The 16,002-nt window shown below is 42.1% G+C and overlaps 1 protein-coding gene across 1 annotated transcript in view; it reads right to left on the minus strand.

The window, feature by feature from the left end:
• Kif24 (kinesin family member 24) overlaps positions 1 to 15,972 on the minus strand; it is a 112,499-nt gene extending 96,527 nt beyond the window's left edge. Inside the window, exon 1 of the mRNA XM_045141502.1 lies at positions 15,845 to 15,972. The gene's annotated coding sequence lies outside the window, so the exon portion shown is untranslated. The remainder of the gene's footprint in view (positions 1 to 15,844) is intronic.
• Positions 15,973 to 16,002: the final 30 nt, after the last annotated feature.

Below are 16,002 nucleotides of genomic sequence, written 5' to 3' on the forward strand. Positions count from 1 at the left end.
GGCTCAGGGTCCATTGCAGAAGAGGTGGCAGAAAGAACATAAGAGCCAAAGGAATGGTAAGACTTCTTACAACGTGCTCCTCCAGACACAAAATGGCCTGGATATACATGACTTCACAATGCCTGATACCTACACAAGACCATCATAATAGGAGAAAAAGATGATGACATCAAAATAAAAAAGACTGAGAGGGAGATGGGATATAAGAATGGAGTTTCAAAGGGGAAAGTATGGGGAGGGAATTACCATGGAATATTGTTTACAATCATGGAAGTTGTCAATTTAAAAAATCAAAAACATAAAGAACACCAAGGCTGGAGTCATTGCCTAGTGGTTAAGGCCTACAAAGCCTGAGGGCTCATGTTCAACTCTCCAGGTTCCAAGTAAGCCAGATGCACAGTGATGCAAGCATGCAATGTTACACATGTGCACAAGGGGGCATATGGGTCTGGAGTTCAACTGCAATGGCTAGAGGCCCTGGCATGCCAATTCCTTCCCTCCCTCTCTTTCTCCCCCATTAAAAAAAAAAAAAAAAGGCCATTCTGGATACCTCCAGTGAGTTGTTGGCCAGGGAGGGCCCTGATGCCCCCAAAATATTTAGGCCATTGCCAAGGCCCTTGGTTTCCCACCAGTAATAGATGGTAAGACCCTATTGCTGAAGACTCCACATACTTGGGCTGCAACACCACTGAGAAATCCTGCTGGAACTGAGCTGATAACCTCCTCCATGTAAACCAGCTGACAGAAAGCTGGAAAAAGCCATTCTGCATGCAATTCAGTGGGAGAAAGAGAAATAACCAGTGAAGATACTCAACAATGGACACTGCAAACCTTATATTTGGCCAGCCAGGCCAAATGAGCCAACGGGTGCAATAGTGGCACATCTGTCATGGTGGAAACCAACTGCCCTCCAATTGGACTGGAGGCCCGCTCCACGGGGGGAAACATATCCCTGATACTGAAAACTTAAAACAAGGGTAGTCATGAGCTCTAGGGGTATAACATCTGCTGATGTCTGGAAAAATGTATATACTATGCTTATCAAACTGCCCAGTAAACACTTCTCTTAATATTTATACCCTTACATTAACACTACTCTCACTTTGGGTAGAGAATCTTCTCTTTTCAGATGGCAGTGACTTTGGGATGACTCAGAAGGTATCATAGTGCTGGAAAGAAGTAACTGGAGTACTGAGTAACATCTCGATCACACCTTCCAAGGCTCAGGGTCTAATGCGAAAAAGGTGGCAGAAAGAATGTTAAGAGCCAAAGGAAGGGTAGGACTCCTTACAATGTGCTCCCTTGACATAAAATGGCCTGGATATCCATGACCTCATAGTGCCTGACACTACCTACACAAGACTATCATAACAGAAGGAAATGATGATATCAAAATAAAAGAGAGACTGATTGAGATGGGGAGGGGATATGATAGAGAATGGAATTTCAAAGGGTTAAGTGGGGGAGGGGAAGGAGGGTATTATCATGGAAAATGTTAATAAAAATTGAGAAAAAAAGGAAAAATAAAAAAACAGGATGTTGTAAATAAAAAAAAAAAAAAAAAAGCCATTCTGTTGGGCTTCCCTCAAAAATAAAAACAGAAAAAAAAAATCCAGGTATGGTGGTGTGCCTTTAATCCCAGCACTCGGGAAGCAGAGTTAGGAGGATTGCCATGAGTTTGAAGACACCCTGAGAATACAAAGTGGTAACCTGGGCTAGAGTGAAACCCTGCCTCAAAAAACCAACATAAATAAATTAAAAAACAAAACAGCCGGGTGTGGTGGCGCATGCCTTTAATCCCAGCACTTGGGAGGCAGAGGTAGGAGGATCACCGTGAGTTCGAGGCCACCCTGAGACTACATAGTGAATTCCAGGTCCGCCTGGGCTAGAGTGAGACCCTACCTCAAAAAACCAAAAAAACAAAAACAAAAACAAAAAACAAAACAAAGAAAAAAAAAAAAAAACACCAGCCGGGAATGGTAGCACATGCCTTTAATTCCAGCACTTGGGAGGCAGAGGTAGGAGGATCGTGTGAGTTCAAGGCCACCCTTAGACTACATAGCGAATTCCAGCTCAGCTGGGCCAGAATGAGAGCCTATCTTAAAAAAAAAAAAAAAAAATGTCAGTTGGAGAGATGGCTTAGTGGTTCAGGCACTTGCCTGCCAAGCCTAAGGACCCAAGTTTATTCCCCAGAACCCACATAATCCAGATGCATATGGTGACACATGCATCTGGAGTTCCTTTGCAGTGGCTAGAGGCTCTTGCACACCCATTCTCTCCCTCCCTAATAAACAAATAAATAAAAATAAAACAAAAATAAAGGAACTGATCATAAATTATACCTTTTGAGCAATGTAATTTTAAAAGCCATAATATTATATATAGTAAGTCAAGACATTTAGGTGTGGCTCTCTCTCAAAAACTCACACACATGTATTAGTATATACAACTGTTCTTTTGACAGAGAAGGGAAGGGAGTGAGGGACAGAGGGAGGGAGAGAAAAAAGGGTGTGCCAGGCTCTCTTACCTGTGCAAATAAACTCCAGTTGCATATGCCACTTTGTGCATCTGACTTTACATGGGTACTAAGGAATCAAACCCAGACTTGCAGGCTTTGAAGCAAGTGTCTTTAACTGCTGAGCCATTTATACAGCCCTACTATCCTTTTCTTTTCTTTATTTGAGAGAGAGAGACAGACAGACAGACAGACAGACAGAAAATGGGCACAACAGGGCCTCCAGCTGCTACAGATGAACTCCTGATGCATGTGCCATCTTGTGCATCTGCCTTACATGGGGCCTGTGGAATCAAACCTGGGTCGGGTCCTTTGGCTTTGTAGGCAAGTGCCTTAACTGCTAAGCCATCTCTCCAGCCCCAAAATGAAATTTTAATTACTGTAGAAGCAGTATAAAAACACAAGGACTGGAGAGATGGCTTAGTGGTTAAGTGCTTGCCTGTGAAGCCTAAGGACCCCGGTTCAAGGCTCAATTCCCCAAGACCCACGTTAGCCAGATGCACAAGGGGGCGCATGCATCTGGAGTTCGTTTGCAGTGGCTGGAGGCCCTGGCGTGCCCATTCTCTCTCTCTCTCTCTATCTGTCTCTTTCTCTCGCTATCTGTTGCTCTCAAATAAGTAAATAAAAATAAATTTAAAAAAATTAAAAAAAAATACAAGGACTAAAATATTTTCTGACTTCCAAGGAACACTTTGTATTTTTCTTTGAAGCCAGAGTCTTATTCTAGCCCAGGCTGACCCGGAACTCACTTTGTAGCCCAAGCTGGCCTTGAACTCATGGAAATCTTCCTACCTCTGCTTCCCAAGTGCTGGGATAAAAAGTATGTACCACCATGCCCAGCAAGAAGCATTTCTTTGAGTTCTACAAAACTGTATGAAAAATCACTTATAAAGGCACTTGCTTGTGAAACCTGAAGACCCAGGTTTTATTCCCCAGAACCCATGCACATGGAGGAGCATGCATCTGGAGTTCATTTGCAGTGGCTAAAGGCTCTGGCATGCCCATTCTCTCCCCACCCCAATAAAAAATAAAATAAAATTTTTTAAAAAGCAAATTTAAAAAATCACTTATAAAAATAGTTTTATATCCCAACAGCTGGAAGGCAGAGGAAGGAGGATCACTTTGAGCTTGAAACCAGCCTGAGGCTACATAATGAATTCCAGGTCAGCCCGGATTTGAGTGAGACCCTACCTCAAAAAAACAAAAAAAACAACCCGGGAGTGGTGGCATACGCTTTTTTTTTTTTTTTTAATTTTTATTTATTTGAGAGCGACAGACACAGAGAGAAAGACAGATAGAGGGAGAGAGAGAGAATGGGCGCTCCAGGGCTTCCAGCCTCTGCAAACAAACTCCAGACACGTGCACCCCCTTGTGCATCTGGCTAACATGGGACCTGGGGGACTGAGCCTCGAACCGGGGTCCTTAGGCTTCACAGCAAGCGCTTAACCACTAAGCCATCTCTCCAGCCCTGACATACGCTTTTAATCCAGCATTCAGGAGGCAGGGTAGAAGGATCACTGTGAGTTCCAGGCCTCCTTGAGACTACATAGTAAATTCCAGGTCAGCCTAGCTAAAGTGAAACCCTACCTCCAAAATCAAAAACAAGAAACAACAACAGAAAAAAACCCACAACCTGAATGTGGTAGTGCACATAATCCCAGCACTCAGGAGGTAGCGGTAGAAGGATCGCTGTGAGGGCTGGAGAAGATGGCTTAGCAGTTAAGGCATTTGCCTGCAAAGCCAAAGAACCACGGTCTGATTCCCCAGGTCCCATGTAAGCCAGATGCACAAGGTGGTGCATGTATCTAGAGTTCGTCTGCAGTGGCTGGAGGCCCTGGTGTACCCATTCTCTCTCTCTCAAATAAATATTTAAAAAAAGAAGGACTGCCAGGTGTGGTGACACACGCCTTTAATCCCAGCACTCAGGAGGCAGAAGTAGGAGGATCACCATGAGTTCGAGGCCACCCTGAGACTCCATAGTGAATTCCAGGACAGTCTAGGCTAGAATGAGACCCTACCTCGAAAAAAAACAAAACAAAACAAACAAAAAAACCCAAAAAACAAAAATCAAAAATAGCTTTATATATAATTCACTTGCCAGGCAATTCACCCTTAGATTCAGTAGCATAAAGTTAGAACATCACTACACTACAATCAATTTAAGAATATATTCCCTTGGGCTGGAGATATGGCTTAGCGGTTAAGCGCTTGCCTATGAAGCCTAAGGACCCCGGTTTGAGGCTCGATTCTCCAGGACCCACGTTAGCCAGATGCACAAGGGGCGCACGTGTCTGGAGTTTGTTTGCAGTGGCTGGAGGCCCTGGCACGCCCATTCTCTCTCTCTATCTGCCTTTCTTTCTCTGTCGCTCTCAAAATAAATAAATAAAAATATTTTTAGCCGGGCGTGGTGGCGCATGTCTTTAATCCCAGCACTCGGGAGGCAGAGGTAGGAGGATCACTGTGAGTTCGAGGCCACCCTAAGACTCCATAGTGAATTCCAGGTCAGCCTGAGCTACAGTGAGACCCCACCTCAAAAGACCAAAAAAAAAAAAAAAATACATATATATATATGTATTTTTTTTTAAAGAATATATTCCCTACCCACTATAAAAGACCTCCCCTCCCATCTCCCATTAGTAGTCAACCCCCATTTCTTCTCTCCCTCTCAACCTTTCTTTTCTTTTTGTTTTGTAATTTTTTTTTATGAGAGAGAAAGAGAGAGAGAGAATTAACACACCAGGGCCTCTAGCCACTGCAATCGAACTACAGATGCTTGCTCACCTTGTACATCTGGCTTACCTGGGTTCTAGGCAAGGGTCCTTGGGCTTTGCAGGCAAGTGCCTCAACGTTTAAGCCATCTGTTCAGCCCTAATTTCATTTTTTTTCTATTTTTTGAGGTAGAGTCTCACTGTAGCCCATGATGATCTATAATTCACTATGTAGGCTCAGGGTATCCTAGAACTCACAGCAATCCTCTTATTTTTGCCTTCCAAGTACTGGAATTAAAGGTGTACTCCCTCAGACCTGGCTCTAATTTTATTTTTTAAATATTTATTTATTTATTTATTTTTGTTTTTTTTTTTTTGAAATAGGGTCTCACTCTAGCTCAGGCTGACCTGGAATTCCCTATGTAGACTCAGGGGCCTTGAACTCATGGTGATCCTCCTACCTTTTCCTCCCAAGTGCTAGGATTAAAGGCGTGCACTACCAAGCCCAGCTTAATTTCATTTTTTTTAAAACAAAGTTTCACTATGTAGCTCAGGCTGGCCTTGAACTCAAAATCTTCTTGCTTCTCCTTTTCTCTTGCTGGGATTATAGGCACATACTACCATGGCCAGAAAATCAGTCACTTTTAAAACAATTATTCCCAAAGTCACTGGATCCACTATGTTATCAGAAACAAATAAAATAAACTAGTTATTACAATTCATTCTTTCAATCCCAGCACTCTGGGAAGATGAAGCAGTAGGACAGCTAATTTGAAAGGAGGACAGCCTTAGGTACATAGCAAGACAGTTTCTCTCAAAAAGACATGGTCAAAAAAAAATTCATGTTTCTATACCTCATATTAGTTATTAGATCTCTAACTAAGAACATAAGAAATTCCATTTTACTAGTGGCAAATAAAAGGCAAATCATATAGGATTTGCTTTTTCCCATACAAAGGAACTAGTTATTTCAAACTCCAGGGGTTATTCTATCTATAGACTACTAATCTCAACAAGAGACAAATGACTGTTGACAACTGCCCAAAGCAACAGTTGCAGAGGAATTAAAATATATGATACTGAAATGGAATTCTTAGGGCAAGGTTTAGATTTTGGCTAGGAGTTATTTCCATATATATACACACACATACATATATATATAACTAGTTTGAGAGTTTGTAACTGAAAACTAGTTTCAAGTTCATTTATGTTTAAGTGTTCTAACACTTCTTACAATTCCCTACAGGTACTTACAATGGCCTTATTAAGTTTGTAAGCTTGGGGTAACACTGGGGAGTAATCACGTAAAGATAAACAGAACAAAATTATTGAATCATCTTAAAGCAATGCAAGTATTTCTACTCTCTAAATATAGGAGTTCTAATTCTGAACAAATTCCAACAACAGGTGGTAACCAACATTGGGTTTAAATTTATTGGTTTATTTTTAAAATCTTGGTCTAATCCAATCTCAGGAAGTTGTCACAGACAGACTTTTGCCAGTTTGTAGTCAGAAAATACTCTCAACAAATTTCAACTCATATGTCCAACAGGAAAAATAACTACTATAATCAGTTTTTTACATATTTAATTTTTATTTATTTTGGGAGAGAGAAAGGTGGAGAGAGAGGTGGAGAGAGAAGGTGTATACTAGGGCCTCTAGCCACTGCAAACAAACTCCAAACGCATGGCTTCGTGGGTTCTGCGGACTCGAATCTGGGTCCTTTGGCTTTTCCTTGGGCAAGCACCTTAACCACTAAGCCATCTCTCCAGCCCATGTTTATTTAAAACCCCTCTCTGGCATCTTATCACCCACATACAGGTCGAAATTCAAGCTCCTTGACAAGTCCAACAAAGTCTTCTATAATCTAGTCCCTTCTCTCTCAATTTTTTTTTTTTTAATTTGAGACAAAGTCTCATGTAATCCAGACTAGCCTCACATTCACTATGTAGCAGAGACTGGCCGTTTATTCCTGTTTCTCCTATCTTTACTTCCCAAGTACTAGGATTATAGGAATACACTCCCATAGCCAGCTTATGCAGCATCTTGAACTGCTTTAATTTTCTGTTCATTTGTACATGTTGTGCTTATAAATAGCCTTCTCCTACCTGCATCAAACCTGGCTTTACCAGCCTACCTTTTGAATATTACAAAACAATTGTGAAGTCATCTAGAACTCCAGACATGATTAGATGCCTCTTCTGTGTTCACATCATACCTTCTGCATATATTTATCACTGATTACATTAAGTAGTGCTTAGCCCCTAATAGAATGTGACCCTTAAGAAAAAAAAAAGAATATGACTGCCTTGTGATTGAGAGATGTGTCATACTGACCTTTTAATTCCCAGTGTCTAAAAATAAACATTCAACAATTGTTTAATGAACAATTCTTAACACTATTTGAAACTACAAAAGCACTTGGTATTTATAATCATGGATGGCAGAAATCTTGAAATCAGAGTAATATGATTACTTAGAAAAATTCTGGCAGAGTTGGTGGTGGCATATAAAATGTAAATTAACTGTTCCTGAATAATGTAAATTATTTCTGACAAAAAAATGAAGTAAGGTTGTATTTATTACTCAAATTACTATGGGTACAGCTACAGTAACAGCTGCAACAAGAGATGGCTTAGCGGTTAAGGTGCTTGTCTGTGAAGCCTAAGGACCCAGTTTCAATTCTCCAGACCCCATGTAAGCCAGATACACAAAGCAGCACATGCTTCTAGAGTTCATTTGCAGTGGCTGGAGGCCCTCGTATGCCCACTCTTTCTACCTGCTTCTTTCTCTCTCTCAAATAAATAAAATATATTTTTAAAAAAGAATCTTAGTGTGGGGGTGAGGAGGGAGGGAATTACCATGGGATATATTTTATAATCATGGAAAATGTTAATAAAAAATTAAAAAAAAAAAAAAAAGAATCTTGATCAACTCTTGGTGGTCCTCTTACCTCTGCCTCCCCAGTGCTGGGATTAAAGGCATGTGCCATCACATCTGGCAAGAAATTTTTGTTGCTGTTTTCTCAAGGTAGGGTCTCACTCTAGCCCAGGCTGATCTCAAACTCACTCTGTAGTTCCAGACTAACCTTGAACTCACAGCGATCCTCCTCCTTTGCCTCCTGAGTGCTGGGATTAAAGGTATACACCACCATTCCTGGCTTTTTTCAAGAAATACTTTTAAAAATATTTTATTTATTTATTTATTTGAGAGAGAGAGAAAATGAATGAGTGTGCCAGGTCCTCTAGCCACTGCAACGAACGAACTCCAGACACATGCACCACCTTGTGTATCTGGCTTTTATGTGGGTACTGGGGAATCAAACCAGGGTCCTTAGGCTTTGCAGGCAATTGCCTTAACTGCTGAGCCATCTCTCCAGCCCTCAAGATTTTTTTTTTTTTTTGGTAGGGTTTCACTCTAGCCTATGCTGACCTGGAATTCACTATGTAATCTTAGGCTGGCCTTGAACTCACAGCGATCTTTCTACCTCTGCCTCCCGAGTGCTAGGATTAAAGGCATGCGCCATCACACCCAACAAGAAATATTTTTGAGACTCTTTCACAAACTCAGCTTTGTTAGGACATGGAGTATACAGCAGTGAAAAAAATACTTGTACAAGGTCACTATTCTCATAGCAATATTGCTCAAGTGGGAAGAGACCGTAATCAAATAAGCAGGGTAATTTCAAATGGTAATAAGTTCAATGAAAAAATAAATATAACAGGGTGAAAGGCCTACTTTACATTAGGTGATCAGAGAAGGCCTCATTCACTGAGGTGAACTAAAATACTATGAGAAGTGAAGATCAGGAAGAAGGTGCATTCCAAGAGAGGGCATCATACCTACAGTAGAAATAGGTGCAGTATGGTCAGTCAGTCAACAGAAGGCCAGTTTAGGTAACATAGTAGGTGAAAGGGAAGGTAGCATGATTTGAGGACAGAAAGGTAGAGGACAGATTAGGTCAAGTCTCTTAGGCCATGTAAAGGTGTTTGACTTTTAAAAACATCATTATTTGTGTGTGCCTGTGTATGTGTGTGTGTGTCACGGTGTGCAAATAGAGGTCAGAGGATAATCTTGAGATCTTGATCTTCTTCCACTTGTTTGCTGCTAGGAAGGCCAGACTTTCTGGCTTCCAACTTCTCCTGACTCTACCTCCCATTGCCTTAACCATATATGCATCATGTGTGTTTGGCTTTACATGGACACTGAGATAGGAACACTGGAGGGCAGTCTTGAAGAGAAAGTGTTTTTAACCATGGAGCCATCTTCCCACAAATCTGGCATTTGTAGATACTGGGGAATGGAACCCCAGGAGCATCAGGTTTTGCAAAGACATGCTTTTTAGCCACTAAGCCATCTCTCCAGGGCCCCTGACTTTCATTTTTGGAAGAAGTAGGAAGTTAGCAGGAAAACTTAAGCAAAGACAGGATATGATCTGGTACACCTCTTTAAATAATATTATCCATTTGTAGGAGGTGACTGTAGGGAACAGGCAAAAGTGAGGTGGGGATTATTGAAGAAACATTAAATGATGGTGACTTGGAAAAGATGTTTGCTTCCATGAGGCCTGATTAGAACAATGTAAACTAAATACTAGATTTAGTGTATAAGGGCCAGTTGTGGTGGTACATGTCTGTTCTAAGAGTACTTGGGAGGCTGAGGCAAAAGGATCACTGTAAATTCAAGGCCAGCCTAGGCTACAGAGTGCATACAAGGCTAGCCGAAACTATACAGCAGGACTCTGCCTCAAAAACAAACAAGCAAACAGACAGACATTTCAGTGTGTGACACATAAATGCACAGTACCTAGTGTTTATCTGTATGGGAAAATCTTGCTGAACAGGATATGAACATCAAATCCCTTGAAATACAACTTAGAAAGCAATGACCACAACATCCAAGGTATAAGAACTAAAATCATTACTAGGTTTAGGCTATAACTTAGTGGTAAAGTATTCGCATAACATATTCAAGGTCTTAGGCTTGACCCCCATTAAGACTATGTCATGCTATATTATTCAGGCTAGCTTCAAATTCCTCCTGAGCCTCTGAAAGTAGCTAGAACTACCATGTGTGCCACTACACTGACTCGTACTCATTTAACAAAACTTGCTGAGGGCCTATTCTGCATCAATTATGAACCAGTTTGCTGAGCTAATATAGATAAAGTGGATTAACAGATCATAGAACACTAGATCAGGAAGAGACCTGAGAAAAGTTCAACCCTTACTGTTCAAATATTAAGAACAGCAGCCCAGGAAAAGGAACCTACTATTTCTTCTAAACTGGAAGGTGAGAAGATTATGACAGTTTGCCTCCAAGGACATACTATGAATAAAGATTTTCACTAGCAATATAAAACTAAATGTTTTTAAATTTTTATTATTTTTGTGTATAGATGTGTATGCATGTGTGTACATAGCGAATATATGCCACAGTGTGTGTGTGGAGATCAGAGAACAACTTTCAGGTTGGTCCTCACCTTTCTCAGGGTCTTTCTCTCTGGATCTTTGCTCTGTTATTGTTTTTTGCTGCCCTTGCTAAAACCTTCATGGGAAATTCCCCTGTCTCTGTTGAGTCAGTGTTCTGGAATTAGAGAAGCCCATCACAGTTTCTGGATTTTTATGTGGCATCTGAGGATTGAACTTGGGTGCTCAGGCATGAATAGGGAGTACTTTATCCACTAAGCCATCTCCCAATCCCCAAACCAAAAGTTTTTAATAAATATCTGGCCAGCACATTTATGTACTATACTAAGAAAAACCACCCTGGGCTGGAGAAATGGCTTGGCGGTTAAGATGCATGTCTGCAAAATGTAAGGACCCAAGTTCGATTCCCCAGGATCCACATAAGTCATATGCACAAGGTAGCACATGCTTGTAGAGTTTGTTTGCAGGAGGCTGGAGGCCCTGGCATACCAATTCTTTCTCTCTCTTCCTTTCTGTCTCTCAAATAAAAATAGAAACCCTATTTTCTGGCTGTGGTAGCATATACTTTGATCTTAGCACTTGGGAGGCAGAGGTAAGAAGATTACTGTGAGTTCAAGACCACCTGGGACTACAGAGTGAGTTTCAGTCAGCCTGGTTAGAATGAGAGCCAACCTAAAAAAGGAAGGAAGGAAGGAAGGGAGGGAGGGAGGGAGGGAGGGAGGGGAGAAGGTCAGGTGGGCTAGAGAGATGGCTTAGCAGTTACAGTGCTTGCCTGCAAAGCCCAAGGACCCAGGTTTGGTTCCCCATAACCCACATAAGCCAGATGCACAAGGAGATGCATACACACAAGGTCTTGCATGCACACAAGATGGCACACATATTTGGAGTTCGATTTCAGTGGCTAGAGGCCCTGGTGTGCCAATTCTCTCTCTCTCTCTCATAAATAAAAATAATTTTTGCTTGGCATGGTGGTGCAAGCCTTTAATCCCAGCACTTAAGCGGCAGAGGTAGGAGGAGTGCCGTGAGTTGGAGGCCACCCTGAGGCAACACAGTGAATTCCAGGTCAGCCTGAGCTAGAGACCCTACCTAAAAAAAAAAAAATACATGAAAGGGTAAATGGCTGGACATGGCATACACATGTTAATCCCAGCACTTGGAAGGAAGAGACAGGAGTATCAGGAGTTCAAAGTCAGACTTGACTATATAGTGAGTTTGAGGCCAGCCAGAGCTGAGACTATTTCAAAAATAAATATTCAGGGCTGGAGAGATGGCTTAGCAGTTAAGCGCTTGCCTGTGAAGCCTACGGACCCCGGTTCGAGGCTCGGTTCCCCAGGTCCCACATTAGCCAGATGCACAAGGGGGCGTACGCGTCTGGAGTTCGTTTGCAGAGGCTGGAAGCCCTGGCACGCCCATACTCTCTCTCTCCCTCTATCTGTCTTTCTCTCTGTGTCTGTCTCTCTCAAATAAATAAATAAATATTTTGAAAAATATATAAAAAATAAATAAATATTCACTACACCTGACCTATTTTTTTTGTTTATTTTTATTTATTTATTTGAAGGTGACAGATTGAGAGAGAGAGGGGGAGAGAATGGGCACATCAGGGCCTCCAGCCACTGTAAACAAACTCCAGATGCATGCACCACCTTACGCATCTGGCTTACGTGGGTACTGGGGAATCGAGCCTCAGATTGGGGTCCGTAGGTTTCACAGGCAAGTGCTTAACCACTAAGCCATCTCTCCAGCGCTATAGCTGACTTTTAAATCGTTGTATTAAACTCATCATTGGGCTATGAATTTAACACAAGGAAAAATGATAACTAATGACAGCATGAATCTACTAACAAGCCAATAATGAAAGTCTTGGTAATACAATTCAAAGATGAATACCTCATAAATAGATTGAGACTGAGCTTGTTATATATACTGAAGAGACACCACAAAACCTCTCTGCAGAATACAAAAGGAAAATGTTTTAAAACATTTTCAAAGTTGGGCCTGGGCCTGGTGTCTCGTGCCTAGAATTCTAGCACTCAACAGAGTGAGGTAGGAAGACTGTTTCAATATCGGAGCCAGCTTGGACTACACAATGAGTTCTAGGACAGACTATGCTACAGTGTGAGTCTCTTTCTGTGGGTGTGTTTCTTTCCCTCTATGAGGTATACATTCATGTAGGCACATGTGTATGGGTACACAGGCATGTGGGGGCCACAAGTCAACATATTTTCCTATATTGCTCTCCATCTGTTGTCTTGTGTTTTTTTTTTGGTAGGTTTTCTGAGGCAGTCTCACTCTAGCCCAAGCTGACCTATGCTGGCCTCAAATTCAGAGTGCCTTTTATCTCAGCTTCACAAGTGTTGGGATGATAGTCATGAGCCACCAAGTCTGACTTCCATCTTTTTTTTTTTTTTTTTTTTTTTGGCTTTTCAAGGTAGGGTCTCACTCTAGCCCAGGCTGACCTGGAAATCACTATGTAGTTCCAAGGTGGCCTTGAACTCACAGCGATCCTCCTACCTGAGCCTTTCAAGTGCTGGTATTAAAGGCATATGCCACCATGCCCAGTTTTTTGTTTGTTTCTTTGTTTTTGTTTTGAGACAGGGTCTCTCACTGAGCCCAAAGCTCACCAATTCAACTAGACAAGCTAGCCAGCAATCCCAGGAATCCTCCAGTCTCCATCTCAGTGCAGGATAACAGGTGTGTACCACTTCACAATTTTACATGGTGCTGCAGATATGAACTCAGGCTTTCATACTTGCTTGGCAAGTGCTTTAATCACTGAACAGTCTTCAAACTCTTGTCTCAAGAAAGCAAAATAATAAAATTTTCCAATGCATGCATAAAATGTGACCAATGTCATAAATAAAAGTATTTAGGGGCTAGAGAAATGGCTTAGTGGTTAAAGCACTTGCCTGTGAAGCCTAAGCACCCAGGTTCAATTCCTCAGTACCCACATAAGCCAGATGCACATGGTGATGCATGCGTCTGGAGTTTGTGTGCAGTGGCTGAAGGCTCCAGCATGCTCATTCAATCTCTTTCTCTGCTTCTGTCTAATAAATAAATTTAATTTAAAAAAGATATTTAATCCCAGCACTCGGGAGGCACAAGTAGGAGGACTGCTGTGAATTCAAGGCCACCCTGAGTCTACACAGCAAATTCCAGGTCAGCCTGGGTAAAGCAAGACCCTACCTCAAAACCTCAAAAAAAAGAAAAGAAAGTAAATAAAGATAAAAGGCCAAGGTTAAAGGCACTTGCTTGCAAAACCTGCCAGTTGGATTCAATTCCAGATGCAAAGTGGCACATATGTCTGAAGTTTGTTTGCACCTGGCATGCCCATTCTTTCTCTCTTGCTCATAAAAATATTTTTAAATATTTTTAAAATCCAAGGTGGATGAAGCTGTAGCAGTTCTGCAGGCTCATCATGCCAAGAAAGAAGCTGCCCAGAAGGTGGGCGCAGTCGCTGCTGCTACCTCCTAGACAAGGGAAGGAAGATGAGTCAGAAGCCAAATAACCCCTCATGGAATTCAGCTCAAGGTTTGAAGACTTCCTAGCTTGTCCTATGGACCTCAACACCAAGAAACAGAAGTTGCAAATTTAATAGGTCATTTTGTATCAAAAGGTCAATTATGAAGCACCTAGAATTTTTCAATTATAAGAATATATTCTCTGGGTTCTACTTTGGCCCAGTATTAACTTTTTTTTTCTTCTATTGTGGGTTTTGATTATTCCCACCCCCAGAAATTGGTTTTGATGTACCCAAGTCTTAAGTTTCTCAATAAAGGGAAAAAACCGCCATTAAAAAAAATAAATAAAATAAAAATCAGGGCTGGAGAGATGGTGCAGTGGTTAAGGTGCTTGCTGGCAACTGCAAAGGACACAGGTTCAATTCCCTGGTACCCACATAAAGTCAAACAAGCTAGATGTTCAAAGTGGCACATGTGTCTGGACTTCATTTGCAATGGCTACAAGCCCTGGCACACCCATTCATTCTATCTGCCCCCCCAATAAATAAATAAAATGCTTCTTTAAAAATATAAAAATCAGCCAGGTGTGGTGGCATACACCTTTAATGCCAGCACTTGGGAGACAGAGATAGGAGGATTGCACTGAGACTGAGGCCACCCTAAGATTACTTAATAAATTTCAGGTCAGCTTGAGCTCAAGTGAAACCCTACCTAGAAAATAAATAAATAAGTAGCATATATCTCTTAGCATATATCAACAAAGTGGCTTTATGCAAATACATTTAGGAGTCTACTAAAAAGTATTGGTAGACCAAGATCAAATGCCATAATGAAAGAAAAGTTGTAGAAGCCAATTCAGGGTTACACCTTTCACAAAGAGTAGAATGGCCAACCTTGCACTTTTGGGCTTTTTTGAATATAAAATTAAGGTGCTCTCCTCTCCCATCCCCACCAAAATAGTCATCTATTTGTTCATAAAGTTCATAGTTAACAAAAAAAATTAAAAATCAGGCCCAGTGTGGTGGCACACTACTTTAATCCCAGCACTTGGGAGGTAGATAGAGTTAGGAGGATCGCCAGGAGTTCAAGGCCACCCTGAGCTAGAGTAAAACCCTACCTTGAAAAACCCAAACAAGCAAATTTCCTGAAGTGTAAGACATTGTGAAAAAGCTTGTCTTATCTCAGACTTTAACAATATATTGAGGGTGGGGCTGGAGGGATGGCTTAGCGGTTAAGGCACTTGCCTGCAATGCCAAACGACCCAGGTTCGATTCCCCAGGACCTACATTAGCCAGCTGCACAAAGTGGCGCACGCGTCTGGAGTTCGTTTGCAGTGGCTGGAGGCCCTGGCGCGACCCTCCCCCCTTTTTTCTCTCTCCCCCTTTCTCTGTCAAATAAATAAATAAAAATAAAATTATATGAGAGAAGGGATAATAGAGTTTCCGGAAGTACACAATCCAAGTGATGCGACGCGCTCTGAGACATGAGGACTTAGTGACTTCACAAGAAAGGTAGCGTCCAACAATTCCGGAGAAAAAGCAGAGGAATGGAGAAGAGAAGTAGGAAGGAGTGAACCGCCGGAAGACTCCCAAGGGGCTAACCCCCAGTTTCCTCGCAAAGGCGGGTGTCCGCACGCGGCCGCGGGCCGGCGTCAGGCGCCTCCTCCATAGCGCGGCCGGCGCCACCGCTGCGGTTCAAGCCCACCGCCGGCGTCCCCTGGCCCATCCTCACCTTGGGGGCTTCGGAACTCCTCCTCGGCCAACCCTCTCTGAGGACAGCAGAAAATGACGCCGTCTGGAGACAGTCCCTAGCCTCGCAACCGGAGCGCCCTGTCAACTCGCGAGCCTCCGACGGCGGCCAGGCCACGTCTCCATGGCAACGCCGCCAAA

This window comes from Jaculus jaculus, chromosome 1, assembly GCF_020740685.1.
Source record: "Jaculus jaculus isolate mJacJac1 chromosome 1, mJacJac1.mat.Y.cur, whole genome shotgun sequence".
NCBI classification, from domain to species: domain Eukaryota; kingdom Metazoa; phylum Chordata; class Mammalia; order Rodentia; family Dipodidae; genus Jaculus; species Jaculus jaculus.